Here is a 27966-nt window from a genome sequence, read left to right as displayed (position 1 = left end):
TTTTACCGCAGACTCCCAGCCTAACCCCGCTGCCCGGGATGGACCAAGGTGGGTGTTGGTGGTCTGCTTTCCCTTCTGCCCCCCTCCAGCCCCCCTCCTTCTGTCCATGTCCTGTGGGTGCTGGTCATAGGAATCGCTCCTTTCGGGCTCCTGTGCCCTCTGGTTTCGGGGCAGACTGACCAGCGGGAGGCCATGCAGGCCATCAAGACGGGGTGGCGGGGCTCCTTCCTGCTAGGGGGCACGGGAGACTTCACCCCTCCTTTGAGACCTCTCTCCTGGCAGGCTCCACTGCCTGCAGCCTGGGCTCCACACGCCTCCCCGCTGGTCACCCCAAGCTCTGCCCACAGCACCTAATAGCCCTCAGCTCCCCTCTTTACATCTGCTTCCTGCTAGACTGGTGCACTGGGGGTCAGAACAGGAGGCTAGAGTGACCCATGGAGGTGTGCAAAGGTGTGGGCTCCCCCAGAATTGTGCAAATGTGGGTAAAGCTGCAAGGATTCCTGCCAAGGGACGGTGGGGAGGATGGCGACGATGGCGGCCAGGCGCGGTCACGTGTGCTCTGTGGGGGCACAGACCTGCAGAGGTGATTTGGCAAAGCCAGCGGAGGGGCAGTTCCCAAGCGGCCTCGCCGACGGGTGCCTCCCCGTCGGCCGCGCGGGTGCAGCCGTGCCTTCCAGGCGGCCCCCCTGCGCTGGGGGGCGGGGGCGGGGCCGCAGCACAGGCGTCCCCGGGGGCAGGTGGCCCTGCGACCCTCCCCGTGCTGCCGTCTGTGTCCACCCCGAGGCCCTCGGGGCCGCGCTGTCCGGAGCTGATGGACACACGTGCGACGCGGAAATACGAAGCCGTGCGCGGAATGAGAAGCGGCGATTCCAGGAGGGCGGTTCCTCGGAGAGCGGGCGGGGCCGGCAGGGGGCGGGGCCGGCAGGGGGCGGGGCCACGCGAGCTGTCTCTGAAGCTTGATTTCCGTCAAGAAAGACAGATCTGGAGCGTGTGGCGAAATGTTAGCATCTGTTAAATCTGGGCGGTGGGTACATGCGTGTTTTTCATGTTAATTCTTGAGGACCTGCAATATTTCATAATCAGCATGTTGTGGAGGCTTTGTAAGGAGAGCAGAGGGTGGGGTCCACAGGGCAAGCAGCCTCGCTCCAGCGTCTTTGATCCGCGTGGGCCGCACTGAGGATTCCCTGAGGCTGGGCTTGCGAGGCAGCGGGTGTCTCCTCCTCTGTCTCCTCCGGGGAGGGTCCCAGTACATCCAGGAGGGCGTAGGCAGAAAAGCAGGGCAGGAGTCAGAGTCAGACGTCCTGCCACTGAGTCACGGGGTGCCAGAAGCAGCCTCTCAGCTCTGAGTCTCAGTGTTCTCGTCTGTAAAATGGGATGACCTGGACAGGCAGATGAGATATGTCTGCAAAGTTCTCAGCACAGCGCCCGGCAACTCCCTGGCCATCAGTGAGGGCTCCGGAAAGGTTGCCGTGAAATCCCCATTGGAGGCCACGCTACCTTCCTGAAAGGACGAATGAGACCGGAAGACGCCCCAAAGACTTCTATGACATGTAAATTAAAGTTTGAGGGGCACTGTGATCACCTCTTTGTCTAGCAAATCTTGCGAAGTCAGCAGCAGGGGCTAGTGGGAGGGAAACTGGTCCTGTCCTTGCGGGGGTGACTGGTCAGTATCTGCCAGGGTGCCCACACAGGTGCTCACCTGACCCGGCAGTCCCACGTCTGCGAGTTTGCCCTAAGGTCACACCTGCAAGCCTGGCGTGCTGCAGTCCCTGGGGTCGCAAAGAGTTGGACATGACAGAGCGACTGAACAACAGCAACCCATACCTGCGACGGCACAAGTGCCCTTGTGCACGGGTCACTCACTGCTGCGGGGTGTGTGTGCGGGAAACAGTCTGCGCGGTCGTGTAGCAGTGGGATCGTGCGCTCGTGTAGCAGTGGGAGCGTGGCTGAATGAACCATGCATGTGGGTGAGCACGCCTCGCAGCTTGGAACAGACGCAGGGAGCGAGCTGTGAATCATTGGGAGGGTGACAGCACGCGTGTGCAAGAGCGTGTGTGCACGTGTGTGCATGTGTGTGCAGGCTGCTTAGGTTTGAGTTGTAATAAGAGAACTAAGAAAACACGTCCGCGTGGATCTGCTTATTCTCGGGGGAGGAGGAGGAGCACGCAGGCAGGATAAATCAGAAACTAAGGCGTGTGGGTGCCTGCGGGAGGGGAGGAGGGAGTGGGCTGGGGGTAACGCCCCTCTGAGGACACTGTAGGGGATAGTGTTTTGGAGGGGGACAGCCTTGGCTTTTGAATCCTGCCAGTATTTATATCAGGGCTTCCCTCATAGCTCAGTTGGTAAAGAATCCGCCCGCAATGCAGGAGACCTGGGTTCGATCCCTGGGTTGGGAAGATCCCCTGGAGAAGGGAAAGGCCACTCATTGCAGTATTCTGGCCTGGGGAATTATGGGGACTGTATGTCCATGGGGTCGCAAAGAGTCGGACACGACTGAGTGACTTTCACTTTCACCTCAGTATTTATACACACACCCACAAATTAGGAAGGGTGGAAAGCAGACGGTCTAACTTGTTTCAGATGAATGGCAGAGGCTCACTAAGGCAGGAAGAAATGACTCAGGCTGATCTCAGCACAGCGCCCTGACTGCACAGCCCGAGTCTGAAACCTCCCTTCGGCAGCTTGCTTCCCCGGTGCCGGGGGCAGGAATTTCGAAGCTGCACCCTGTGTCTCACAGGACGGAGCCAGGGGTGTTGTGCGAGGGTGATGCTGTGGGTGTGGGTCGTGTATCCAGGGTGGAGGCATTGGGTGAGCCCGTGGTGCTGAACAGAGCATCTGGGGAAGACATTCCCGTGAGGACCCCCATGCACAGATCCTGGTTTTTAGTGTCTTCCTTCCAGGAGGAAGCGGGGCTGCCTGGAGAGACGGCAGGTTTCAGGACAAGGGGCAGGGAAGGACAAAGTGACCCTCGGGTGTGTTTTCTGCCAGAAAGTAAAGACATGCTCAGAGAAAGGGGGGCGTGTCAAGAGGACCTAGGAGTCAGCACGCAGGGACTTCCAAGCTCTTCAGCATGAAAACAAGTAATGAAAGTAACAGGATGTAACCCAGAGAATAAGATGAGAACAGCAAGTTCACACTGATGCAAATGAACGAAAGGATGTGTGAGGGTCAGGGGCTGCACTGTGTCCTCTTAAATCCACAGGCTGAGGTCCTAACCCCGGGGGCCTCAGAATGCAGCCTTATTTGGAAATAGGGTCATTGCAGATGTAATTAGTTCAGGTGAAGGCACTAGGGACACCCGATTCCAGCAGGACCGGTGTTCTTGTTAAAGAGGAGACTTGGGCACGGGCCAAGCATGCAGGGAGAGGGCCCGTCCACTCACCCATCCATACTCCTACCTACACACCCATTCATATGCCCACACACCCGCCCGTCCATCCACCCATGCATCCACCCACCCACCATCCACCCATTCACCCATTCACTCGTTCATCCATCCACCTACACACCCATCCATCCATCATCCATTCATACATTCATCATCCATCCATCCATCATCCATCCACCCATCCTTCCATCAACCATCCATCCACCCACCCATCCATCCATCATCTGTCCATCCATCACCCAATCATCCATCCATTCATCATCTATCCATCCATGATACATCCATCCTTCAGTCAACCATCCATCCATCCATCTACCCACCCATCCATCCATCCATCCATCATCCATCCATCTGAATATCTGACTGTGCCAATTACACACAAGGATGTATAGGAAGCAACTCTATTGTCTTCACAGAGTTTGGAGGTGTATATGTGTATGTGCCTGGGGATCTTCATCATTAAGCAAAATTTCAGAGTTGGAGACACGATTGAAATAAAGAGGAGTTCTTTTGGGTTTTTAGGACCGCAGTCTAGGAGACAGATTCCAGAACCACTTGAGTTGTGATCTGCTGCTGCTGCTGGGTCGCTTCAGTTGTGTCTGACTCTGTGCGACCCCATAGACGGCAGCCCAATGGGCTCCCCGGTTCCTGGGATTCTCCAGGCAAAAATACTGGAGTGGGTTGCCATTTCCTTCTCCAATGCATGAAAGTGAAAAGTGAAAGTGAAGTCGCTCAGTCGTGTCTGACTCTTAGCGACCCCATGGACTGCAGCCTACCAGGCTCCTCCATCCATGGGATTTTCCAGGCAAGAGTACTGGAGTGGGGAAAGGACAGAGCTTATAAAGGTCAAACCACAAGCCCATAGTTTCCTGAGTTGTTTCTCAAGGAATAAATGCTTCCCTGGTGGCTCAGATGCCAAAGAACCTGCTTGCAATGCAGGAGATCCAGGTTCTACGCCTGGGTTGGGAAGATCCCCTGGAGAAGGAAATGGCAACCTACTCCAGCATTCTTGCCTGGAGAATCCCATGGACGGAGGAGCCTACAGTCCATGGGGTCGCAAAGAGTTGGACATGGCTGAGCGACGGACACTTGACGTACCGGGAGCTATGAGCAGCGGGAGTTAGGTGAGGGCTGGCTGGGTCCGGAGTGGTCGCATCGTTGCCGCAGGAACTTCCCGGAGACCTGGCCAGTGTCCTTGACTCGCTGTAGTTCGCAGAAAGCTCAAGTTCTCAGTGATGCAGGGATGCATCTGAGACTAGATCCTCAGTGGCCACCGACTCCATTTCTTCTGCCTGCACTATGATTACTCCATTATGATTTCAATCTGTCGTCAACGTGTATAGGAAAACACAACAGGTGCGGGGAATATTGAGGGAGGCAGGCACAGGTGTGGGGGGTGGAGGCTGCGGAGGGAGGGGTGAGCTGTGACCCCTGGGTCCCAGCCCTCATCACCTGTATGGATTAGCTGGGGGCCTCCCTCTTGGCTCAAGGGTTAAAAATCTGCCTGCATCGCAGGAGACGTGGGTTCAATCCCTGGCTCGAGACAATTCCCTGGAGTAGGAATATGGCAATCCACTCCAATGTTCTTGCCTGGAGAATCCCATGGATGGAGGAGCCTGGAGGGCTACAGTCCAAAGGTTTGCAAAGAGTCAGACACGACTGAATGACTAAGTGCACACACACAGGGACTCAAACAATATAAAAGCAGAGCGTCATTAGCAATTGGCATCTATAAACCACCGCATTGCTTTTGTGTGCAAGTTGCGGGCGCAGGTATAATCAGCTCCTGCTCTCTGCTCCTTTAGGCTAAGATGAGCATGTGGATCCCAGCGGGGGCATGGGAGGGAGGCTGGAGTTTCAGGCAGAGAAGAGCTGATGACACCCAAGCACCCAGGACCATAGCTTTCCTTTTCTCCTTTATGTTCTGTTATTATCGGCAAAGTCACCTCCCCACGCAGAAGGAGTTTTCGGGTTTTCGCTTTCAGAGCTCCTGAGATGAGCATCCCCAAGTCCCTAACTAGCTCCCTGTGCTGCGTCTTCCTGACGTGTGACTACCAGTGAAGGCTTCATTTTTACAGCGTTTGATCCTCCGGCCTGGCTGCCTCCAGAAAGGCGGTTCTCGTGGGCTCCCAGCTTCAGGGCCAGCCCCATTCTGGAAAGGACTGGATCCAGGGAGCCCCAAGTGCACACTCCAGGACAGGCCCACAGGGATCCAGCGGCCTGGCCAGGGGCCACCTGCCCACTGCCTTTGGGCGGTCCCTTCACCCACGGCCTGGTGGCCTGCTGACGTGAAGTCCCAGGGCAGAGCCTGCCCGGCGGCAGGAAGCAGAGAGAAGGTAATTAAATGCCAAGACTGAGAATAGCTCTCCTCTGAGGGCGGGAATGACCCGGAGGCTTGTCAAGATTTGAGAAGAACCAGGTCTGACAGGGAGGGGAAGGGACGGGGTGGGACTGGCACTCGGATGATCGCTGCAATGAGACAGGCTGCAGGTCCCGCCCCTCCGTGGGGTACGGCAGTTCTTTTTACGCCGGGCCTGCTGACCCTCGAGGTGGCTTCTCTGGAGACCTGCCTGGAGCCCCCAGGGCTGGTGGCCCCTCTGCAGAGGCCAGGGGGTGAGAGTTCTTCCTCCGGCCTGTGAACAGTCTGCTCAAGGCTGTGTGCCTTATCCATCTCATTCCTCTCCCCCGCTTCCCCTTGCAAACTTAGACGGAGGACCTTTACGCTCCCGGTGGCTCTTTTCCTGAGCCCAGGTTCGCTTCCCCATTTCACTCGAGGAAGACCTGTCGCCTTGCCTGATCTCTGCTCTCACGCGGGGTGAAGGTGTGTGGAGCTCCCCATGGCCTCCGTGACCTCGCTCAGAGCCCAGACGTGGTAACCCCGGGGGAAGCGATGCCTAAGAGACAGAGGAGAAAGGAGCAGGGACAGAGTCCCACGCCTCCACCCCAGGGCAGGCCTGGACCTGCCTCTGTCGGGGGCCGAGCTCAGGGACCTGTCCACACCGAGGACGCTGCAGATGCACGCTGGCTCCGTGCTCCTCGGGCGGCCCCTCCCCGTTCCTCCGGATCCGTGCTGCCCTCGGTGTGGGGCGGCTGGGTCTCACTCGGGGCTCTGCCTGTCGCAGAGACAGAGCTTCCCTTTGCCCTCCTGGAAGCGTGGTTGGACCTAAGAACCAAAGTGTCCGAATGGAGTAACAGGGGAAAAGCAAACTCAAGTTCCTTCATGCGCTTTCAGGCAGAGTGAAGATGAACGAGGACGCCCAAAGGCGGGGCCTAGAGAAGGAGCTCCAGGGGCCTGACCAGGAGAGAGTGCTTCTTTCTTTCCTTCTTTTTAACACCAAAAACATGCTGTAGCGGGGTACGGCCAGTTATCAAAGCTGTGACCGTTCCAGGTGAACGGCGAAGGGACTCAGCCCGACATACACACGCACCCAGCTCCCCAGGCTGCCCTCCCACCCAGGCTGCCGCGTGACGCTGAGCGGGGTGCCCTGTGCTTTACCATACGTTTTTGTTTGTTGCCCACTTTAAACACAGCAGCGTGTACATGACCTTCCCAGAGTCCCTAACTCTCCCTTCCCTCCGGCAACCTTGAGTTCATTTCCCAAGGAGAGTCTTTCTTGAAGGCTTGGGTGTTTCCTGGGCACAGGCCCAGGAGGGCTCCGGGCATAGCCATGGGTCCTGGGGTGAGGCCCATGGTCTCCCTGGGGGGACCTGGGGCAAGGAGCGCCTGGGGAGAGGGGCTCCCCCGAGGAAGCTCTGAGCTCCGGGTCCAGGCTCTTCCCTGCCACTGACTGGATTGCCCACATTTCACAGCCATTGCTGGGTGAGTGTGGAAGGTGGGGGGATGTGGGCTCAATGGGAGATGCCCCAGGGCCTCGCTAACCAGCCCTTCTTCAGGGACGTTGGGTGCAGCTGCCGTCTGCGGGTCTTCCCGCTGGGCTTCTGTCTTCTTTCCAGCTTCCCGCTGTCGTCAATGAACCTGTGCGGAACGTGCTCCTGTGACCTTTTGTGTGGTTGTATATACGCTTCCCCAGGGCCGATACTTGGGAGTGGAATTGCTGGGTCACGTGGTAATTCTTGCTTTAACTTAACAGGAAACCGCCAATTCTTTCCCCAAGTGCCTGCACCCATTACATACACGAGCAGGCTGTGAGGGGATTGGGCGGGGACGGGCTTTAACTTCGGATGTTCCCGTGTGGGGACCCTGGCATCTCCCAGCTTGGTCCCCCCAGCAGCTGGGGCCGTGGGTTTCCTGCCAGGCTGTGTGTGTGCCTGGCCCTATGTGTGACGGGTGGGCAGCCATCTGCTGTCCTGTGCCGTCTGTCTGCCTGGTTTCAGTCCAGGGACGCTGCCTGCTTCCCTCTCACAAAGGGGCCCCTTCACATCGGCCCTGCTGTGGGTGCATGGCTGGTGGGGAGGTAGCTGGGACCCAGGAGGAGCCCCCCAGGAGTGCCTCCAGCTCTGGACGGGAGGCGCCCGCTGCAAAGCCGGTCGCTCCATCTGAGTCCCTGCCTAGTTCTGTCCAGGTGGTTCTGGCCCCAAAAGCCCCTGGAAACAAAAGTGAGAGTTACTGCCCAGCTGAACAATTGTCAGGAAGCCTCGTCACACTGGACAAGAGGCAGATCCCTCCACTTTGCCGTTGTTCAGTCACTAAGTTGTGTCTGTCGCTTCGGTTGTGTCTGATTCTTTGCGATCCTCTAAACTGTAGCCCGTCAGGCTCCTCAGTCCATGGGATTCTCCAGGCAAGAATACTGGAGTGGATTGCCATGCCCTCCTCTAGTTATAATAGAAATAATAAGAATAGTTAGTATTCATTGAGAGCCTCCTACATTCAGGGTCCTGGTGATTGAGTGATGGATGGGAGCTCAAGCCCAGGTCTGTGATCGAACCTCCTGACTTGCCCACAGTCCCAGACTGACCTCAATTTGAAAGTGAAAGTGAAAGTCGCTCAGTTGTGTCTGACTGTTTGTGACCCCAGGGACTAAACAGTCCATGGAGTTCTCCAGGCCAGAATACTGGAGTGGGCAGCCGTTCCCTTCTCAGGGGAACTTCCCAACCCAGGGATCGAACCCAGGTCCCCTGAATTGCAGGTGGATTCTTTACCAGCTGAGCCACCAGGGAAGACCGAGAAGACTGGACTGGGTAGGCTATCACTTCTCCAGGGGATCTTCCTGACCCAGGAATCGAACTGGGGTCTCCTGCTTTGCAGGCAGAGTCTTTACCAGATGAGCTACCTCAATTCACTCTTCTTTAAAATGGAATGCCGGGAGTTCCCAGTGGGCCAGTGGTTAAGACTCTGTACTTGCATTGCAAGGACTGTGAGTTCAGTCCTTCGTTGGGGAGCTGAGATCCTATAGGTTACACAGTGTGGCCAAAACAGAACGGAACAAATGTGAATGCCATGCTCTTCCCTGCTGATCTTGAGGGACTGGAAATGCAAATGAAGTTGTTGTTCTTGGGCATAGGTCATGGTCATGGTCAGCCAGCCCCACCCACGTGGCCCATGAGCTGCCAGTACGCGTGGTCATGAATTGGGAAACCCAGAGCGATCTGGCAGGACCATTTTGTCTGCTGAAGCTAATAATAAAATGTTGGAACTTAGAATTTATGGGTTTTCAAAGATGATTTTTTCACTTCATCTTACTGGTCTTGGTCCACATGGATTAGAGGAAACTACAACTAGTCTTAGCCAAAGAAAAGTCGGGGACACAGGCTCAGTGATAAAGAACGCATTTCTTCCAAAAAGCAAATCGGCCAGATAACCATGACGGTGTGATCACTCACCTAGAGTCAGACATCCTGGAGTGTGAAGTCAAGTGGGCCTTAGGAAGCATCACTATGAACAAAGCAAGTGGAGATGATGGAATTCCAGCTGAGCTACTTCAAATCCTAAAAGATAATGGTCTGAAAGTGCTGCACTCAATATGCCAGCAAATTTGGAAAACTCAGTAGTGGCCACAGGATTGGAAAAGGTCAGTTTTCATTCCAGTCCCAGAGAGGCAATGCCAAAGAATGCTCAAACTACCGCACAATTGCACTCATCTCACACGCTAGTAATGTAATGCTCAAAATTCTCCAAGCCAGGCTTCAAGCAATATGTGAACCATGAACTTCCAAATGTTCAAGCTGGATTTAGAAAAGGCAGAGGAACCAGAGATCAAATTGCCAACATCCGTTGGATCATCGAAAAAGCAAGAGAGTTCCAGAAAAACATCTATTTCTGCTTTATTGACTACGCCAAAGCCTTTGACTGTGTGGATCACCACAAACTATGGAAAATTCTGAAAGAGATGGGAATACCAGACCACCTGACCTGCCTTTTGAGAAACCTGTATGCAGGTCAGGAAGCAACAGCTAGAACTGGACATAAAACAACAGGCTGGTTCCAAATAGGAAAAGGAGTACGTCAAGGCTGTATATTGTCACCCTGTTTATTTAACTTATATGCAGAGTACATCATGAGAAACACTGGGCTGGAAGAAGCACAAGCTGGAATCAAGATTGCTGGGAGAAATATCAATAACCTCAGACACACAGATAACACCTCCTTATGGCAGAAAGTGAGGAAAAATTAAAGAGCTTCTTGATGAAAGTGAAAGAGGAGAGTGAAAAAGTTGGCTTAAAGCCCAACATTTAGAAAACTAAGATCATGACATCTGGTCCCATCACTTCATGGGAAATAGATGGGGAAATAGTGGAAACAGTGGCAGACTTTATTTTTTGGGGCTCCAAAATCACTGCAGATGGTGATTGCAGACATGAAATGAAAAGATGCTTACTCCTTGGGAGAAAAGTTATGACCAACCTAGATAGCATATTAAAAAGCAGAGACGTTACTCTGCCAACATAGCCTTGACTGTTTTTCCAGTAGTCATGTATGGATATGAGTTGGACTATAAAGAAAGCTGAGCTCTGAAGAATTGATGCTTTTGAACTGTGGTGTTGAGGAAGACTCTTGAGAGTCCCTTGGACTGCAAGGAGATCCAACCAGTCCATCCTAAAGGAGATCAGTCCTGAATATTCATTGGAAGGACTGATGCTGAAGCTGAAACTCCAGTACTTTGGCCACCTGATGCGAAGAACTGACTCATTTGAAAAGACTGTGATGCTGGGAAAGATTGGAGGTGGGAGGAGAAGGGGATGACAGAGGATGAGGTGGTTGGATGGCATCACCAGCTCAATGGACATGAGTTTGAGCAAGCTCCGGGAGTTGGTGATGGACAGGGAGGCCTGGTGTGCTGCAGTCCATGGGGTCGCAAAGAGTCGGATACGACTGAGCTTCTGAACTGAACTGAACTAAGTGTTGTAGGAAGGTGGGTGCTGCTCAGGTGTGCTGGCCTTGGGGACAACCATGCGATGAGCACGTCCCTACACGCCGAGGGCACTGAAGGAGTGGCCGTCCTTTGACCTGATTGTCCAAGACGAGACGAGAGATGTGACCACAGGACTCCGTGGGGCAACACCTGAGACAGGGAGCCAGAGAGCAGCGTCCTCGCCCCAGAGCGCAGGCCGGATGCAGGAGAGGCCTCCCAGGAGAAGAGGTGCCTTCCTCCACCTGTGCGTCCTGACAATGGCGAGGGGCCTGGCGGGGGCCCAGACGATGGACCGCATCTCTGAGGGCGCCGTGCAGACGGCCAGTGCTGAGCCAGGGTGGGGACAGCTGCAAAGGCCCGCACACAGGCACGGCCTGTCCCTCCTCCCGGGGGTGGGACTCTGGGCGCTGATACTCCTGGGGGTTTTCCAGTTTGTTCCCATGGCGTTCTGACATGAGTATCTGTCAGGGTAATACTGACTGAAACCGCCCGCCCTGGCCGGGCACCACGGTAACCACTTGCCGAGTTATCGTACAACAGGAGGTCCCGGTACGGAGTAAGGGACCAAGTGGAAGAATTCGGGAAAGGTCCAAAGGAGACAGGAGACGCGAGCTCACACGTCCTCCCGGAATCCATCTCGGCCGAGTGGTGCCCATGCCACCAGGAGGGAGCCTGAGGCAGCCGGGAGACCAGCCCCATCACCAGAAAGCCCGAGCCTCTGAGCCCCGTGTCGGAGCGGTCCTCCCGGCCCCCCTCACCTGCTGCTGTCCGCCCAGTGCCCTTGCTATGTCACCACAACTCATTCCTGAGTGTTAGACAAGAGCCCCCTCTCGGGCCCTGGAAGGGGTCTCCCTTCCTGCAACGTATCTATGACCTAACGAAGTTCGATTTGGAAATAAATGCTGTTTTGAAAGTCTGCATTTGCTTGGACACAAGGGCTGTGAGCTGGTGTTGCAAGGTGCTGATCTTCCTCCAGGGCTCCCAGGGGCCTGGCTCTCAGCTCCCTGCCAGCCCCGCCTCCCAGAGGCCCCGGGCTGCCTTTCAGCGTCTCCTCGTGTCTGTGTGTCCGGCTGTCTCTGGCCTTTCTTCCGGGGCGCGCACCCAGCCTCTGGCTCCCCTGGGTCCCCCATGGGCCTCCAGCCTCCAGCTCGCTGGCTTTCACTGGCCGAGGCCAGTACCCCAGCCCTGCCTCCCTCAGAGGCCGTCTGAAGACCCGGCCTCACATCCACCTCCGTCTCGGCTCCATCCCAGCCCTTGAGGATGGTTCTCACGCCTGAGTACCTTCTTGGGGACCATGGGGCTCTGGCTGGGAAGAGCTGGACCCCAAACTCCCGCCTGCTTGTGGGTCCCCAAGGACAGGCCTACCCAGCCTTTGGCCGCATTGTCCCTGTCACCTGCTCAGGCCAGGCTGCATGCCACTCGGGTCCTCGCTCGGCGGCCCTTGGGTCGTCGCCTCTCCACCTGCTCCTTCTCCCCATGGCTGAGCCATTCTGCACAACTTGGCTTGGACGCCACCGCTTCCAGGAAGCCTCCCTGGCATCCTCCCTCCTGCCCTGGACCTGGTGAGGTCTCTTCTGAGCTCACACGGGCTGCACCTCCCCAACTGCAGGGCTTGGTCCCCCTGTTTTTGAGTAAACAATAGCTCATGTGCGTGTGTGCAGACGTGCACCTACACGTACTGAATTGATGAACATTCCTGTTTTGAACGTGTCCACGCACATTTGTGACGGACACGCGGTGACTCACTGTGAGTCCTCCTGCGCGGGTGCCCTGTTGGGCGAGTGGGCACCTGTGTGGCTCCTTTCTCACGGCCGTAGTGGGCTAGGGGCTGAGAGCACCCCGCACCCCGTCCCGGCCGGAGGCTATGGAGGCGCTGGGCTCGTGGGAAGCGGCCACCGCAGAAGGGTCAGTCTCCCCTCCCCGCTTGCTGTCCAGATGCCAACACCTGATGTTGCCTGCTGGCGACAGCACGGTCAGAGCCAGTTGGTGCACGGGGGCCGTAAACCAACCCTGAGTGATTGTTTTAAAACATTCCCTCCCCCTCCTTGGGCCGAGCACACACGTCCAGGGAGCACAGGAGGCTAACGCTGGGGCTTTGCTGGGTTTCCCTCGTTTGTTTCCTCGCTTCTAAAACTCACCCGAATGGGCCAGATGCTGTTTCCATGGCAACCTCCTCTCCTCCGGCTGCCGACTCCAGAAAAGCCAGTTTTCAGCTTAATCTTCCTGGAAGTCTCTGTGCCCCAGAGGGCGGTTTAGCAGGAAATGGGGGCCATTCGGCGACGTGGCCTGCCCGGGCCTGCCCACTGCTGCCCGTGCACCAGGCTTTCAGAAAGTCATTATTGCTGCTGTGGCTGTTCTGATTTCCGGAGTGAGCAGCTACCCCTTGGGGTGATGCTGAGCCCTGGGGATATGTGAGGGATGCCAGGCAGCACCCTGGGACCCTGGCCAGAGCTGGCTGCTGGCACCGTGACCTTTGGGGACCCCACAGAGCCTCCCAGGGGTGGGAGATGGGCCTGTTGCAGCCGGACTTAGTGTGGGACCTTCCAGGAGCCATGGGGCCTGGCAGCTTCCTCAGGGGCCTCCCTGGGGGACCTGGGGCCACGGCTTTGGCTTTGGAAGAATCTGAGGGTAACCTGCAGAGTGTCGTCCAGAGCGGCACTGTCCATGACAGTCTCACATGTCTCCTCACAGCCAAATGAAGCAGAATTCACCGTATTTGGAAATTCAGCTCCTCCTCACTCTGCAGCATTTCAAGGCTCAACAGCCATGGGAGCCACCGTGTGGAATGGCGGAGGTCCAGACTGTTTCCAGCAGGGCAGGGGTCCTGCTGAGGGCATCCGTCTAGGGGTTAAGTCTAGAAAGTTCTGTTAGATGGTTCAGTCACACGTCAATAGACTCGGGAGAGGACCAAGTCCGGGAGGCTGCAGTTAGAGACACAGGGCTCTTGGGGCGGGCCTGGCCCCATCTTGCCTTCTAGGTGTGACTTCAGGCGAGTCTCTGGGTCTCTCTGAGTCTTGGCTCCCTCATCTGTAAGGTGGGTGTGCTGACGGCCTTGGCCTCAGCATCGCTGTCAGGGTCGTGTTATGTGGGCCTGGGCTTGTCCTGGCCCTCCTGGATCCAGGCTCCCTAGGCATCAGAACACACAGGGGAACCAGGGAAAGGGCCGCTTGAGCCAGGCCGGATGGTGGCCTTGTTGACGATGTCCTACACGCTGGCCCCTCGAGGCCACCTGGGCTGTGTGAGGCCCCGTCTCCCAGAGGGCTCCAGGCTTTTGGCTCATTTCCAGCGAATCTTGGGTTGTTGATGAAGACGCTTTATGAGGCTGGTAACTACCGCTTCATATGCTAATAGGGGTGGGACAGTGACCCTGCTGACCCTGAAATGTGGGTCAGCAGCAGCAGGTCCTGCTGTGCTTGCCCACTGCTCCAGAGGGCTGTGATTCTAGAAATCAGTGTCCTAACCTGCTGCGTGAATCTGATTTTGCAGAAAAGCATGGGGGTGAGGTGGGGGATGGCTGGGGAGCAACCATACTGAGACACACTTTCAGCTGACAGGGTCCAGCCAAGAGGCGGGGGTGGGGCGTTGCAGGGTGAAATTGGGGAGCAGCGACAGTTTTCAAGATCTGCAGAAGTCCAGGATTTGGAGCCATCAGACCTCATGCTTTTTGCTCATCTGGGCAGTGAGACCGAGTAGCTGGTTTATACACCTGTGGGCAAGAAGCCTTCCCCGTGCAGCACCCCAACCCCGCTCCAGATGACCTCTCTGCAGACACCCCAAGTCTCTGCTGAAATCCCGCTGCTGCTGAGAGCTCCTCCCCAGTGGTTAAACCCCTGGATTCCTTGCCCCAGGCTCACAGAAGATGGAAGACATTTCAAGATGTCAAGAAACTGTTTGATGACAAGACAAATAGTCGGTGCACGTGTTCTAGCCACCGGTGCCCACTTCCCCGGGTAGTTTCCTCTTGGGTGTAAGTTCCTGTGTGGACTTCACTCAGGGACGTCCTGAGCTCCTGCTGCTGCAGGGCTGAGCCTGGAGCGGGCAGGACAGCCTGGCCCGCCTTCACGGGCTGGGGATGCAGAAGGGGGGCTTCTGCCCCTCGCCTAGCCTGGCTGGGAGGCTGCAGCGGCCTTGCCCCTCACCAAGTGCGACCCCCACGGAACGATTGCCCTGGGGACCCCTCCCACAGAGCACCCTGAGGGCCCTCCTGAACCCGGCTTGCTCTCCTGCCCGGGCTTCGGGGCCCTTCCTTTCCCTGGTCGTCCTTGCATCAGGTTGCCCGTGTCAGAGGGTGGGGGTCCCGGCCCCCAGCAGAGCAGAGACACACCCGCCTGGTGTCACGGTGAGCCAGGCATGGACCGGAGGGGGAGTCTTTGCTACTGTCCCCGCGGTGCAGAAGAGGAGACCTAAATCAGAGGAAGGAATCACCGGCCAAGATCAGGCCCAGGGCTCCTGGTATCTCTTCACAGAGCCAGCCTGCTCCCAGCAAAGGGATGCAGGTGGGAATGTGATGGGGCAGAGTGGAGGGAAGCCCCCGGCTGGCCCGAACGCTCGCCCGCTGGAGTGGGGTGCTTGACAGCACAGGGTGTGTCTTCCCGGGGAGCCAGGTGCTCCTGCATGTGTTGCCAAGCCCCTCTCGGACGTTCGGGTGTGGATCACCGGCCTGCTGACCGCCCCAGGGGCTCCATCCCTGATCCTCCCCCGGCCGGCTGTACTCAGAGGTGGACGGCAGCCCTGACGTCATGCCTCCAGTGCCCCGCCCCCAGCTGGGTTCCTGGGAACGTATGTTCCCCTGTCTACTCTTCCGATGGGGACCCATGACCTCCCCCCACTCCCGGCCCCCGTGTCCAGCACTGCGCTTGGCACCCAGCAGATTTCATTCCCTCGCTCGTTGCTTTGGGCATCCACTCTGAGCCGTGCACGTCTGTGAGATGGACAATTGCACGAATGAATGAATGCCTGAGAGACTAAGTCGGACTTGGTTTTCCCTGCTGCCCTGCCTCCCTGGACAAGTCTGGGCCTCAGTTGCCCTTCAGGGACTTGAGGAGTTTGGACCTATGGGTCTGTGTTCTGAGACTGAGACAAAAACACAGAAGAAAAAGTGAGATCGGGGTGTCCTGGCTGATGTCGGACGCACGTGGGCAGGTGGCTCGGTCTCTGTGTGCCTCAGTCGCCCCGCGCCTCCTGCAAAGTTGGGCCCATCACGGCCCCTCCTCCCGGGCCTGAGAGGCAGGGTGGCTCGCAGGACGGGTGTGGCCATCCGCCCCATCGCTCACCTCGGGGCTCTTGCCAGGAGCGACCTGAGGGTCAGGCAGCTCCCAGGCAGGTGCTCCCATCAGGCAGGTCCGCAGACGTCCTTCCCAGCGCCCACGGCCGCCCCGGCCCCAGGCCCACCCTTCCCCAGAGTGCTCTGCTCCCTGGCACCTCTTTAAATATTTACACCTGCATGATGCAACGCTGGGCTCCGATGGCCTGGTCTGGCACTCAGACCACGGTGCAGGCTTTCAGAGCTTCATTTTAATATTTTGTTGGAAGAAAATTGACCCAGAGAGCAAGCTGAAGCTTTTAGAACATTAAAATGCCGAGAGGAGCTTGGACAGGCCCAGAGTGAATTTCACTTAAGGGGGAAAGATGCTGGGTTTTGGAGCCTTCTGACCTGGGTGTGGTCCCCCAGACCCTCGAGGGTGGAGCTGAGGGCACCAGGGCTGGGCTCCTTTGCGGGTAAGTGCAGAGCGGCCTGCGCCCTCAGGGCTGGATGGTCAGCCAAATGAATCCCGGAACTGGGGGGCGGCCAGAGAGCCGGAGTCTGCACGCGGCTGTTGAGACATCGTAACCAGGGCTTTTTGTCCTTGTTCTCATTGGGGTCTGGGCAGGGAAGGTGAGGGTGGGGCGTTCCAGGAGATGGAGGCATTTCCTGCAGGAGCATGCTCGGCTCTGAGAAAGGCTCCTGCCCAGTCTGTCTTCTCAGGGGACGCCCAGTGGGAATGTGGACTGCTGCCGGCTCAGGGTCAGGACCACGCCCCGCCTCGCCCCACCCCGCTGTTCACTGGGACCTGTCCGAGGATAGATGACGCCATCCTCCCCCGCAGCTGGGTTTCCGTATCTGGACCCTGGACAGGGTCGATGCCCACCCTGCTGGCTCACTGCAGCGTGATGGGACACAGAGCAGTTAAGGCTGAAGGTCAGGCAGACAGGGGTCAGCTTCCTCTCACCAGCCCTGGGACCCCAAGCCTGCTTGTTTCATGGTCACGTGGCAACTGAGACCCAATGAGACAATGCGTGTGAAACAGCCCAGGGCCAACACGGGGAAAGCGGCAGGAATTAGGACGAGCAGGCACCCAGGAAACAGCACAGCTGACCACGGTGGGCGTTCCACCCCCTGCTGCCCAGCCAGCCTTGAACCACAGTAAGGAGCCAGGCCGCTCACAGCCACCAGCCAACATTCATCACCAGCAAGGACATGCCTGCTGATCTGGGATTATTTAAGTAGGTTCTGGGTCAAGGTGGACCTCTGCTTAGCAAATAATTTTTCAAGACATTGCAAAGTCTGTGTGAGCAGAAGTTTACCGAGATAATAGCGAGGATAGCTTAGAAAGCAGAACAGCCTGAGATGCACTTAAGAATATATCAGATACTCTCAACTGCAAGTGCAAATATCATATAACATCACTTCCAAGTGGAATCTAAAGTAGGACCCAAGTGAACTCATCTACAAAACAGGAACACACTCGCAGACGCAGAGGAGAGACTTGAGGTTGCCCAGCGGGAGGGGCTGGGGAGTGTGGATTGGGAGGCTGAGGCCAGCAGATGCCAACTATTATCTAGAGGCTGGATAAAAAACAAGGTCCACTGAAATGGCAACCTGCTCCAGTACCCTTGCCTGGAAAATCCCACGGACAGAGGAGCCTGGTGCGCTACAGTCCATGGGGTCACAAAGAGTCGGACACGACTGAGCGACTTCACTTTCTTTCAGTGTATAGCACAGGGAACTATATTCAATTTCCTGTGATTAAACCGCGATGGAAAAGAATGTGAAAAAGAATATGTATGTATGTGTATAACTGAGCCACTTTTCCGTGCAGCAGAAATTAGCACAACACTGTAAACCAACCACTGTTGAGTCGCTCAGCCGTGTCCGACTCTTTGCGACCCCATGGACTGCAGCACGCCAGGCCTCCCTGTCCCTCACTATCTCCTGGAGTTTGCCCAAGTTCATGTCCATACCTCAGTTTAAAAAAGGACGGAGTTTGGAAAATGACCCCAAAAAGATGTCCACTGAACCGTAAATCACTTGAGTGCTAATTTCAATAGAGCTCTGATCCGCTCACTAAGGAAGTTCTAGAGCTGCACAGAATCCTTTGCGACCCGTAAGATTGCTCGTCAGACGACGTGAGGCTAGCCCAGTTTCAGAAACCAGGTGGCCTTGCTGTTCAGTGGAGCAGAGTTTCTGTAATCATCCTTTCTCCTGTGTCTGGACACTGCAGAGCGCCCCCCTGGCCCCTTCGCCCTGAGCCAGAGGTCCCTACCAGCTGGCACCCCAGGGAGCACACGCAGCAGCGGTCCGGCCAGTGACCCGCCAGCCCTGCGAGTGCGCTGCCCGAGTTCCGTGTTAGCTGAGCCTCTGCTTCTGCCTCTTATTAGTGAGATGGCTGGTTGAGCCTGTAAGTGAATTGTACAGCTAACTAATGTGTCTGTAGCTCGGAATTATTTATTGCCCGTGATTGCTCTGCCTGGGTTTTCAATACATAATTCATATTTGGAAGGTTTTTCCCTTCTAAGCTCAGAGCCAGGAGGAACAAGCGAGCCTGGAGTGAAGCCTGCGTGCTGATGTTGCAGGGAGCGGGACAGGGCACTGACCGGGTGGTGGTGCCTCCTGGGGAGCCAAGCACTCAGGGCCCCGGGCTCGGTCCCTTAGAAGATGAACTCTGGGGCCCACAGGTGTTCCTGCTCTGCTCATCCTCCTAAACTTCAGCTGCTTTCAGGCTGGATCCTAAAGGAGACAATCCCTGAATATTCCCTGGAAGGACTGATGCTGAAGCTGAAGCTCCAATACTTTGGCCACCTGATGCAAAGAGCTGATTCATTGGGAAAGACCCTGATGCTGGGGAAGATTGAGGGCAGGAGAAGGGGACGACAGAGGATGAGATGGTTGGATGGCATCACCAAGTCAATGGACGTGAATTTGAGCAAACTTCAGGAGATGGTGAAGGACAGGGAAGCCTGGCAAGCTGCAGTCCCTGGGGTCGTGAAGAGTCAGACACGACTGAGTGACTGAACAACTCCAGGCTGGGCCCTGCATGAGCAGACAAACCAGACCTGGCCAGTGTTGTGGTTCTCAGCAGAAGGTGGAAAGGACAGACCAAGAGCAGGAGAAACCAGGGTCAGACTCCAGAGGCCCCGCCGGCTCTCAGGGAGAGGTCGGGGCAGAACCCGTGGCCCCTGTGCGCCAGGCCCGCCCTGGCCTGTGGGCTCCGCCTGAGGCCGCTCTGTGGCAGAGGGACAGGCCGTGTGCATCCCGGCAGGTCCTGCGATCCGTGGCTGTGAAGTGATCACGTTGGGAGAAGATGCCTGAAGAGCAAATAGGATAAGAAAGGAGGCTTTGAACAAAATTGCTACCTGAGATCAAGCAGAATCAGCATGGGGTTTTTTCCGGAGCGGGCAGCGGGAGGCTTTCCCACCGTGATGAAAGCGCCAGGGCCCGTGGCCGCCTCGGGTCTGGGCTTAGACTCCGCTCTGTCCTTCACGTTCATGCCTGAGAAACTCCAGCCTCGGGTGGGCCGTGGCTGCCACAATAGCTCAGCGAGGATGTGGGCAGTGATATTGGGGATGAAAAGCAGGCAATTTGAGGCTGTAGGACTGGGGTGAGCGGGGAGCAGAGTGCACGGAATACTAAAGTGCCCAGAGCTCAGGGCCAGACGCAGGCGCGTGGGGCAGGCCGCCTCAGATCCCATCAAGACGTCTTAATCCTGCTCGCTTCTCTCCTGGAGGTTGCAAGAGCTGGCGGGGGTTGGGCAGGCAGGAAACAGGAGCAACCCTTTCAGTGAAGCTGCTTGGGTGCGTGGATGTGTGTGCTTTGCACGTGAGCACGTGGGCCTGTGTGCGTTGTGTGGTGTGTTCATATGGGCACGTGTGTGGTTGGACACGTGGGCCTGTGTGTGCATGCGTGTCGTGTGTTCACATGGGCACGTGGGCCTGTGTGTGGTGTCTCCTGGCGGACAGGGTGGTGGTTAGCATAACGGAGGACATCATGAATTTCTGGGACGTGTCTGAGGGCTCAGTCCCACGGGAATCCTGAGAGGGCGGCTCCAGACGGTTGGCCTGGGCCAGCGGGCTCCCTTCCATTCTCCGTGGACCTCAGTCTCCACACGGGAGATGCACGCAGGACGGGAATCCCAGCAGAGCTGTAGACACTGTCTAGGCCAGGGGTCCCTGCCTCCGGGATGTAACGCCTGATGGTCTGAGGTGGAGCTGGTGTGATAATAACAGAAATAAAATGCAAGATAAATGTCATGAGCTTGAATCATTCCCAAACCATCCTCCAACCCTGGTCTGTGGAAAAATTCATTTCCACAAAATTGGTCTCCAGTGCCTAAAAGGCTGGGACTGTTGGTCTAGACCCTGGCACGGGGCTGCCCGTGGTGCTGTGCCTTGGCAGGAGCCCCCTGGGCATCACGGGCCCTTCACTGCTGAGCCCTGCACGTGTGACGTTTAGGGTCAGATAACTCTGTCGTTGGGGCTGCCTGGGGCCTTGCAGGGGGTCTAGAGCATCCTTGCCCCCCACGAGGTGTCAGGAACGCCGTCCCCCAGATGTTGGACCCAACTGTTCCGATGGTGCCAAGGGTCCTCTGGGGCTAGAGTCCGCCCTGGCTGACCCTGGGTCTGGACATTCATCCCGCGCAGCCTCGGGCCACAGCCCCTGGGCACCCCCCGGGCTTGTCGTAGCTGGCCAGGGACACACTGTTGGCGGAAGGCCCAGCTCCGGGCCTCCTTTGAGGTTGTGGGTGATCTGCGGGCCAGGCAGGCTGCTGGGGCTCTGGACAGTTGGGGGGACACTTGTCTGGGACTACGGGCCCCCCTATTCCCAGAGGCCAGTTTCTGTCCCAGTCTTACCTGTCCTTCCTGATCGCTCAGTGGGTAAAGAATCTGCCTGCAGTGCAGGAGACATAGGAGACAGGGGTTCAATCCCTGGGCCAGGAAGATCCCCTGGAGAAGGAAATGGCAACCCACTCCACTACTCTTGCCTGGAGAATCCCATGGACAGAGGAGCCTGGCGAGCTACAGTCCATGGGGTCACAAAGAGTCTGACACGAGTTAGTGACAGAGACCCACCCGTCCTTGGAGGCAGCCTGGCTCGCCTTGCCCTCTGACCCAGCTTGAAGGCCGGGTTCCTGGTGTCCCTGGTCCCTCCTCCGAACCCCCATCAAGACCTCCGCTGCTCTCCGCTTGGGTCCTCAGCTCCCCTGGGGAGGCCGCCCTTTGGGGACCGTGTGACCGCCAGCAGCCGCCCACCTGCTCTGATGGCACCCCGAGTCCTCTTGCCAGGCTCCCCCAGTCCTTTCCTGGAGTCCCGGGGTCCCTGCTGAGCCCCGGGGTGAGTCCTCCTGGGCACTGTCCCATCCTGGCTTCCTCCTCCAGGCAGTCTGCCTGGCCCACAAGGCCTGTCTCGCTGTGCAGATCTGCGCCCCCTGTCTCACGGCTGACACAGTCAACCACCTCTGGATGGAGCAGGGGCTTCTGTCCCCTGCAGGGCAGCCAGGGACCCACCGGCCAGGTCCCCTGTTGGACGATACGCTCCCCCTCCAGGAAAATTCCAAGGGTCAGGGGAGGTGAGCCGGCTGCCAGCAGCCCGCGTAGGGGAGGGGAACAGGCCCAGCTCTGGACACTGTGGCCCCAGGTGGAGCTGGCTCAGGGCTGGATGCTGCAGGGGAGACAGTCTTAACAAGCCTGCCCTGGCCCGGCTGGTTCAAAGTAAAGAAAAGAAGACAAGCCCCAGCACAACCCCCGGCTGGCGGAGGGTTAGGAGTGCAGGCATCTGCGTCCGTCCAGGCTGGAGGTTTCTCGCACCTCTGGTTGTGTGCTCGAGATTCCCCGGCCTGCTTCCACTGCGCCGAAGAGAGTCTGGCTCCCCTGGGGCCCCTAAGAACCGCCCCCCTCACCCTGACCCGCCGACCCCAGGGAGCTCAGAGCCGGCTCCCCAGCAGCTGCAGCCTCCAGGCGTCAGGTGTGGAGCCTCTGCGCTCCGTGGGCAGCCCTGGCCTCCTTGGCTTTGGGCAAGGCCGGGCCACGGCCAGGCCTGATGCTCACCAAGAAACGCGGGCTCGGAGCGCCCACCATGTCCCGGAGCGCAGGGGTGGGGCTCCAGGATGCGGCAGTTAATTCAATGATTAAAAACAAACACTACTATGTTTGAAAAGACTCAGTCCCTCCCGGCTGCCGAGTCTTGTCTGAGGCTGCAGTGGACAGGGCCCAAGCGGGCCGTGCCCGGGGCTGCCAGCTGAAAAACCACCTCTGGGGAAATCTCTCTTTCTGGGGCGCGGAAGTTGGGCTCCTCAGGGAACAGAAGCTTCCAGGGAACAGGAGTGGATGGGAAGCTTCTGTTCCCACGACGTCGTCTGAGGACGCTGGACTGACGGGACCCCTAGGATCTGAGACTGGATGAGGGTCCCCTTTAGCGCCCGGCAGGCGTGGGCTCCAGCTCTGAGATGTTGTCCCCGGGGAAGGCTGGTCTGGGGGGTGCGGCCCTGTCCACCGGTGACTCAGGGCGCGAATCCCTGTCTGACCGCTCAGCCCTGACTCTGTCGGGCTCGGAAAACTCCAGGGGGGAGACTGGAGGCGTGTGGGCTGTGGTTGGGCCACATGCAGAAGAGACATGCGCGGAGCTTGAAACCCTGTTAAAATTGGCGTGCTGTCACCCAAAGTCAAACCCATTTTTCTTGAATTAGACCGGAGCGCCGATTATGCCAGCGTCTCCTTGCATGGTTATCATCACTGGTGCTCTGAGGGCGCCGCGCCAACTGTGTCTAATTAACCATCACCGTGTCCCGGAGGACTGGTGGGGGTGCGGCTCACTGCGAGGCAGAGTCTGGGCCTTGGGGGCGGGGCACAGAGGGAGGGACTGGCTGGTCCTGAGGACGGGAAGCGGAGGCCCACCTGCAGGGACCACCTGAGTACTTCATGGGCCGCCGCCACAGGCGGGCACGGCTCCTGGAGCTCAGCTGTCTCGGGTGGCCCCAGGCTTGTTTCCTTTCTGCGTGGCTCTGAACAGCTGACCGCTCTGTTATGAAAGCCGTTTTGCAGAGTCGGGGGGCCCCCCGCACACCAGGCACAGGGCTGAGCTGGAGAGCTGAAACGCGGAGGGAAAGGTCAGGGCCTGCATTCGAGGGTGGCAGAGGACAGGGGGAGTGGAACAGGAGCTGGGTATCTGGTCAACCTCCCCAGGGGGGGACTCGTGTGACCTTGGCTGCCGTGTCCGCCAAGTGGGTCTGGAGGTCCTGTGGCCCCGGGGGTTGGGGTGGGGGGAGCGGCCGGGGCAGTGAGCAGGGTCGCCCGGAGGCATTGTGGAGCCTGCGGCTTCCAAGGTCACGGTCACCTCCGGAGGGAAGCCTCTCCCATCATGCCTGCCTGGCCGGGAGCAGGCTGGGTTTCCGAGGAGCCCCTGTAATCTTCGCTCTTGGACTATTTCCTTCCTGGTCAGCAGGAGCGCGTGGATTGTGTCCAGTCTGAGGGGTGGGTTCCCCCCAGGGTGGTTCATACAACGAGGATTTCTTACGCTGGACTGTGTGCAGGGCGCTGTGCCGGGGTGGAGGCCGGGCAGGTGCTGAGCTCCTCACGCCCTGAAGCTGACCGGAGGCCACGCACCGCGGTTCACGGTGGACGGGGTGCCGGCGCCTGGGTGGAGGGCCGAGTGAGCTTCAGGGAGGAAGAGAGATTGCAATCCGGAGAGGCTTCCCGGAGAAGGCAGCCTGGATGGCGAAAGACATGGGGAGAGGAGCAGAAGGGCCCTGCGGAAGGAGAGGAGACCCAAGCCTCCCCACGAGGTGACAGGAACCCGCGGGGCGTGACTGGTTCCTGCTCCCACTCACAGCCGGACCCCCGCTCTGCCTGGACGCCGCCTGGCGTGGGAGCTCTTCCCCAGCTTGTGGTGAAAGCCCAGCCTCACCAGGAAACAAGGCCTGCTCCCCTGAAGCCAGGAACTGCTGCCTCCCCGGGCCAGCCCCTCCTGTGGATTACGGGAGTGGGAGGTGGGCACGCTTGTGCACGCGGGCGTGTCTGTGCACACAAGCTTCCTCCTGGTCCCAGCCCACACGTAGGTGCTGGGGCGGGGGGCGTGTCTGTGCACACATGCTTTGCACGCCGGGGGCCAGAGGGAGACGGGAGAAGCTCTCTGATGTTGGACAAGTGTCCTCAAGAGGGACAGCTGCCTCTCCCTGTGGGTGAGGAGCTGAAGCCCCAGGGAGACAGCCCCCCAGCCTCCGTCCGAGTCCCGGTGAGGCCTGTCTGCCGGACCCTCACGTCAGAGCTGGCCTGTAATTGATGGGTGAGACCTGAGGAGGCCCAGTCATTTAATAATTCAGCATGTTTGTGAGTGTTTGAGAGCCGGAAAGGAAGCAGCTGCTTTCAGAACCTGGTCCTCCCAGGCTCCCGGGGGACGTGATGGGCTGGTTGGTCTCAGCAGCGTGTAATTGGACGAGAGCTTCCCTGGGCACCAGGGGCAGAGGCGGGCCCCGGGGACCTACAGCTGTTTAATGTTTCATCGCCCTCTGTCAGTGTCTCTGCCACTCAGTAACAAACACGCCGGTCCTCACCTGGTGCGGCTTTTGGTCAGCATCGCGGGCCCCGGGGGCTGGGCGCAGACGTCTGCTTAAACAACCTGGGTGCGTCTGTGGGGCGCTTTGGGGGGTAACATTCGAACCCGCGACTGGATGACGCAGGCGGCCGTCCCCAGTGTGGGCGGGTCCCGTCCAGTCGGTCGATGACCCGAATAGAACCAGAAGGATGACCCTCCCTGCACACAGAGGGAGTTTCCGCCTGACTTGTGACCGCTCTTTCCCTGTCTTTGGCTCCAGCCGAGACCCCAGCCCTTCCTGGGCTCAGAGAGCTGATAACTGGAGCGGCACCACTGCCTGCCTGGGTCCCAGCTCAGCTTGCCGGCTGTGATCTTGGGACTTGTCAGCTTTCATAACCACGAGCGTGAGCAGTTCCGCGTAGTAAAGCTCTCTCTGCACATGTACACACACACCCCTGGCACTGTTTCTCTGGAGATGCCGACTCAGACACATGTAAACACTCTTCTCACACCAGGTGGTCAGTGGTGAGCGGTTCAGCAACACCCCCACTGGCCAGTTCCCACATCCATGCCCTGTTACGTGCCCTGTGGGGCTGGGGGCCCAGAAGAGAACAGTCAGACGTGTCCCCGCTGGGTTGCAGGCAGCCTTGCTAGAGGTGGCCATGTGCAGGTCATGAGCCGGAGAGGAGGTCTCCAGGGGGAGACTAGGGCCGTGTGGGGGTAGGGGCAGGCGTGGACGGGGGCTGACGGATGCCGGGTCCAAGCAGGGACGCTGGCCCGAGTGAGGATGGCGCAGGAATGGGCTGCGGCCGCTGGGCAGGGCCGAGCATCCCCAGGAGGGGTGGCCCAGCGCCGTGATGGCCTCAACGGCTCCGTGACAAGGCGGGCTTCTGAGGGCGACTGTGGACCTGCATTGTTGCAGCTGCAGGGAAGATGGGCCTGGCTGGGAGCTGACAGCCGTGAGGTGCCCCTTCTTTGATCACAGGCTGTGGGTCAGTTGGGTTCCCCAGATCAGACCTCGTGAAGACCCCACCGGGCCTGCCGGACACCAGCTGATCAAAGGCAGATCAGACAGCCCCTCCGCTTGCTGAGGCCAGATGGTCGGGCCCAGGAACAAAGGCCGACTCTGCCAGGCCCAGGCCCGGCAGCAGAAGGCGTCAGTCAGTGTCCCCGGGGCCTGCCAGCGTTTCCTGGACTTCAAAACAGCTGTGGGAGGGCAGGTCTTCTCAGCTTTCCACTGAAACCAGCTTCAGGGCTGACAGAGCCTTCGGTCTTGTGGAGGCCAGAGCTGGCCCTGGGGTCTTGGGTTTCAGGAAGGAGTGTGTGTGGAGAGCATGCGTGTGTGTCCTGAGCACACAGGATGTACACGCACACGTGAGGGCACGCGTGCATGTTTCAGCAAGGACCCTGGGCGGGCCTGCGTCCATGTCCAGATGTGTGTGCACACGTGAATTTGTGCATGCTACCTGTGTGCGTGCTGCCTGTGTGTATGTGCACACGTGAACGCGCGTGGGTTGTGTGTGCGTGCGTGCTGCCTGTGTGTGTGTCCGAGTGTCCCGGGAGCAGCTGCATGGGCAGCTGTGACCATCACTTCATGAGAGAGTGGCCCCCAGGACCCCCGTGGAGGCTGGTCCTGCCCCGACAGCCCGGGATCCTCTGGCCGAGGCTGGGCGCAGCGCCCTGGATCTTCGGCTCGGCGCTCTGAGCCTATTACAGGGCCGTTTGCTCTGTGTGAGAATCGTCTGGTTTCCTGGAAAAGAGGCTTGTCTGAGGAGGGGGTGGGGCCAGCCTTTCAGGGGAGGGCGCTTCATACACTTGCCAGGAGAGCTGGCTGTGCCCCCCGAGGCACTGGTTGCCATCTGAGAAACGCCGGTCTCCGCGGGGGCCCTGGAGCTGGCCGAGGCTGCGGTAGGGCCGGGACCTGGCAGTGGTGTCCTCACCTGGACTGCGTCCTGAGGGGCCTGGTACCTTTGTGGGGGGCATCGGCTATCCCGAACCGGGCTCTGGGATCGCCGCTCCCTGTCACATGTCCTGGGGAAGGCCTGCACCTCCCTGAGCCTCTGTCCCGGCGTCTGCAGAGTCGGGGTGACGACAGCTCCCCTCTCCACAGACCGCCATGGAGATGAAGGGTGAATGCCCTCAGGACACAAGGGGTCCTGCCGTGGGGGGTCAGGAGGTCTCCACGGTGACCTTCCTCCCTTGTCTGATGTAGCGACTCCACGATGCCTGGCACTTTGCCCCTGGCAGGGTCCTGTTGGGTCTCAGGCAGCAAGGACCACAGCGCTGGATGCCGGGATGCAGGCAGTGGGCGCAGAGGCTGTGGGCAGCTTGTTTCCTGGAAGCTTGGTTTGTGCTGAGGCTACCGAGCGCAGGGTGGGTCACTGTGGTGTGCCGAGTGGGTCAGGACCCATCCCGAGGATGCAGGGGGCTCTGTCCAGCGTCACAGAACTTCCTTCCACTGACTCCACTCCAGACGTGCCCACTGAGCACCTGTGCGCCACTTTGACACTCTTGATGCCGGCGGGACATCACTTCCTGGAGGCAGCCTGCTTGACCCTTCTCCCACGGAGGAAAGGCGGGGAGGGCAGAGTGAATGGCTTTCCAGGTGGCGCCCATGGTAAAGAACCCGCCTGCCAAGGCAGGAGACCTAAGAGACATGGGTTCAACCGCTGGGTTGGGAAGATCTCATGGAGAAGGAAGTGGCAGCCCACTCCACTATTCCTGCCTGGGAAATCTTATGGACAGAGGAGCCTGGCTACAGTCTATGGGGTCATGAAAGAGCTGGACACGACTGAGCAACTCAGCATGCACACACACGGTGGCAGAGGGAACCACAGGGGCACTGGGAGCTGGAATCCCACAGAAAGACACTTTTGTCCCCTGCCCCGGCCCAGCCCCTGTTCGAGGCCCCGCCAGTTCCAGGTGGGAACAACAGGCTTTTGTCCTGAGTTGGTGGGCGTGAACTTCATCCTAGGATGGCGGGGGTTGGGGAACGCGGCCCCGCAGGACGGGAATCAAGTGCACAGCAGACTGCGCCAGGCCGGCCTCCAGGCCGTCTATAGTGCTAATGAGCGGCTGTGAGCGTCCTGCGTCCTGCGGGTTAATTCCCAAACAGTCAGATCAGAAGCATGCCTAAAAGCCCAGTTTGATAAATTTCCAGGACGCCAGCCCCGCGCAGAGCAAAGGAGAGGTTGAAAGGAGGCAGAGTGACTGATCTGCTCGCGTCTATTTTCACAGGGTCTGGGTTTGGTGACGGCCTCTGACGAGGTGTCACACCTCCGGCCTTTCATTCTCTCCCCCTTCCCTCAGCTCCGTCTGACTCTCCGGGAACTTAATTCTGGATTTTCGGGGCACGTGAGCCCAGCAAAGATATCCTTTGTGTCCATGTCAACACTGAACTTGCGGGGCTGACCCCAGTGCAGCCCCCAGGAGGGCGCTGGGCCAGGACGCTGCCCTCCCTGGACTCTGCTGGCCTGGTAGCTGTG

Source organism: Bos javanicus, chromosome 11 (assembly GCF_032452875.1).
Source record: "Bos javanicus breed banteng chromosome 11, ARS-OSU_banteng_1.0, whole genome shotgun sequence".
Taxonomy (NCBI): domain Eukaryota; kingdom Metazoa; phylum Chordata; class Mammalia; order Artiodactyla; family Bovidae; genus Bos; species Bos javanicus.
This window is presented reverse-complemented; position numbering follows the sequence as displayed.